Source organism: Arachis stenosperma, chromosome 6 (assembly GCF_014773155.1).
Source record: "Arachis stenosperma cultivar V10309 chromosome 6, arast.V10309.gnm1.PFL2, whole genome shotgun sequence".
Lineage (NCBI taxonomy): Eukaryota > Viridiplantae > Streptophyta > Magnoliopsida > Fabales > Fabaceae > Arachis > Arachis stenosperma.
This window is the reverse complement of record NC_080382.1, coordinates 53,073,524-53,076,968: the sequence shown is the minus strand read 5'-3', so window position 1 is coordinate 53,076,968 and position 3,445 is coordinate 53,073,524. Positions and strand designations below refer to the sequence as shown.

General features: G+C 32.9%; 1 non-coding gene across 1 annotated transcript; it reads left to right on the top strand.

Annotated features, from left to right (window-relative positions):
• Positions 1-577: 577 nt before the first annotated feature.
• Positions 578-685, top strand: LOC130937754 (small nucleolar RNA R71). The gene has a single exon (XR_009068956.1). It is a non-coding gene; the product is annotated as a small nucleolar RNA R71 (small nucleolar RNA).
• Positions 686-3,445: the final 2,760 nt, after the last annotated feature.

The following is a 3,445-nucleotide window of genomic DNA, read 5'->3' as shown; positions in this document are numbered from 1 at the left end:
AAAAACATACTAAAAACAATGCCAAAAAGCGTATAAATTATCCGCTCATCAACGTTCCACCTGACTTGAGTTTTGAAGACTTAGAATGTACTTTCCCTCACTTTAGTAGTTTAGAGGGACAACGTGAGTATAGAGTCTAGGCTAGCCTGGGTGCCAGCTTAGGGACTTCTTGAACAGGTCAGGGCCCGGGATGTTGAATGTATATATATGTATATAGATATTATTTAGCTATATCTAGGGGTGTTCTAACTAAAGATCTTTACTCTAATAAAGGCTAGTTCATGGAATGTTATCAATTGCTTGAGATGTATTTATGTATGGTTGTTTATAACTGTTTATTCTATTATTATTTGTGAATTGCTTATGAATGATTCTGTTTATTAATCCAAACATTTTTTTTTAAGTACCTTGCAAACAAATTACGCTTTTAACAATGAATCAGGCTCATATAATAAATAATAGATAATAATTAGGATGACAAATTGGTAGCGCTCAGTTTCCAGTATGTCCTAGGCGTATTGAAAATTGGGTCATTACATAGACCATCATAGAATATATCCAAAGTGGTCCACTCTAAAAGCATGTTAGAAGGAAACTTTTTGGTCAACTGCTTGTATCTTTCCCAAGCTTCATAGAGGGATTCACCATCTTTTTGCCTGAAGGTATGAACATCCACTCTAAGCTTGCTCAGCTTTTGAGGAGGAAATAACTTGGCCAAGAAGGCCGTGACCAGCTTATCCCAAGAGTGCAGGCTATCTTTAGGTTGTGAGTCCAACCATGTTCTAGCTCTGTCTCTCACAACAAAAGGGAAAAGCATAAACCTGTAGACTTCAGGATCTACTCTATTAGTCTTAACAATATCACAGATCTGCAAGAACTCAGTTAAAAACTGATAGGGATCTTCTGATGGAAGTCCATGAAACTTGCAGTTCTGTTGCATTAGAGCAACTAGTTGAGGCTTCAGCTCAAAATTATTTGCTCCAATGGCAGGGATTGAGATGCTTCTTCCATAAAAATTGGAAGTAGGTGTATTATAATCACCAAGCATCCTCATTGCGCCTCTACCATTGTTATTGGGCTTGGCCATGTCTCTTTATTTTTCGAGATTCTCTGTAAGGTTTTCTCTGGATTATTGTGCTTTAGCTTCTCTTAGCTTCTTCTTCAAAGTCCTTTCAGGTTCAGGATCTGCTTCAACAACAATGTCCTTATCCTTGCTCTTGCTCATATGAAAAAGAGGAGAACAAAAAAGGAAGAGGAATCCTCTATATCACAGTATAGAGATTCCTTTATGTGAGTAGAAGAAGAAAAGAATAAAATGAAAAAGAGAAAAATTCAAACACAGAAGAGAAGAGAGGGTTCGAATTTTAAGATGAAGAGAAGTGTTAGTAAATAAATAAAATAAATAGAAAGAAATGAGAGGGAGAAAATTTCGAAAATTATTTTTAAAAAAATTAGTGATTTTCGAAAATTGAGAGAAGAAATAAAATTAAAATTAAAATTTGAAACAATTAGTTAATTAAAAAGAATTTTGAAAAAGGGTAAGGTGATTTTCGAAAGATGAGAGAGAAAAGTAGTTAGGTGGTTTTGAAAAAGATAAGAAATAGTAAAACAAACAAAAAGTCAATTAGTTAGTTGAAAAAGATTTGAAAATTAATTTTGAAAAGATAAGAAGTTAGAAAAGATTTTGAAATTGATTTTGAAAAAAAGATATGATTGAAAAGATATGATTGAGATTTGTTTTGAAAAATATTTGAAAAAGAAATTAAAAAGATTTTATTTTTAAAATTAAAATTGATTACTTGACTAACAAGAAACTAAAAGATATGATTCTAGAATTTAAAGATTGAACCTTTCTTAACAAGAAAGTAACAAACTTCAAATTTTTGAATCAATCACATTAATTGTTAGTAAAGTTTTTGAAAATTATGAAATAAAATTAAGAAAAAGATTTTGAAAACCAATTTTAGAATTTTCGAAAAATAAGAAGAAAAATGAAAAGATTTGATTTTTGAAAGAGTTTTGAAAAGATAAGATTTTTAAAAATGAAATCTTGACTTGACTAACAAGAAACAAGTTATTTTAAAAATTTTTGACTAAGTCAACCCAAAGATTTTGAAAATTTATGAGTAAAGCAAGGAAAAGATATTTTTTATTTTTTTGAATTTTTAATGATGAGAGAGAAAAAGAAAAGATATCATTTTTGTGTTTTTCTCTTTTTTTTCAGTAAATAGCAAGATTGATACAAGACATGAAAAATTAAGATCAAAACACATAATGCATGCTTATTTGTTTGTGTTGTGTATAGAGCGATTGGCTTGTCTCATTTCTCATCTTGTGACTAATGAAGCTTGGAGTCCAGTTGCTATTTCCAAAGGAGGTCATCGAATTTCACACTTGATGTTTGCTTATGACCTTAGTCTTTTCTGTAAAGCAACCAGATCACAACTCACAATGGTGATGTAAACCCTTGATCTATTTACCAAAGCTTTGGGGTTGAAAGTTAATCTATCTAAGTCTAAGCTTTCTGCTCTAAGAATATTTCTGAAAGGAGAAAAAAGGTGTTGTCGGGGTCTCTCATATTCAATTTACTCAAAATTTGGGAAAGTATTCGGGTATCAATATTAGCCATGAGAGAACGACAAAGAGGATAGCTCATGAGGTAAGTGAAAAGATTCATGGCAGGCTAGCTAATTGGAAAGGACATCTTCTCAACAAGGCGGGTAAACTGTGTTTGGTTAAATATGTTCTGTCCTCTATACCAATTCAGGTTTCTTATCTTCCAACTTATGCTTGTGAGAGAATTGATTCGATGATGAGACAGTTCTTTTGGAAGGGTCAGGCAGATTAGAAGCGCTTAGCTCTTGTGAAGTGGGAGAAGGCTTTAACTCCTAAAAAATTTGGGGGCCTAGGAGTCCGTGATTCATAATATGTTGACATAGCTCTTCTCGAAATGATTGTTTGGCAACTTCTCCATAGCAAAGACAAGCTTTGGACAAAACTCCTAACCAAAAAATATTTTTCTCCTTCCAAAGTTTGAAAAAATACGAATGGAGCATCTCAGGTTTACAAGAGTTTGATGAAGGCTTATAATCACTTAAAGGATGGTTTTGTGTGGCATTGTGGGAACTTGCACTAATCATTATGGTTTGAACCGTGGTCCTCTTTTGGTACTCTGGCGGATGCCTTTCTTTATGCTTATATAGCTAATCTCCATCTTTCGATTGGTGATGTAATACATAATGGAAGTTGGAATTTTAGCAAGCTATATTCTCTCCTTCCGAAAATATCAAACAATTTTTAAAAAATTTTCCACTCCTTAGTCTTTGCCATGACATTTCAGGTTGTTTCTGGAATCATTCTTCCTCTACCAATTACACCACAAAAAGTGGATACCTATGGCAAGCTAAAAGAAAGTACCACCGGGATCAGAATGCAACTGGAATTG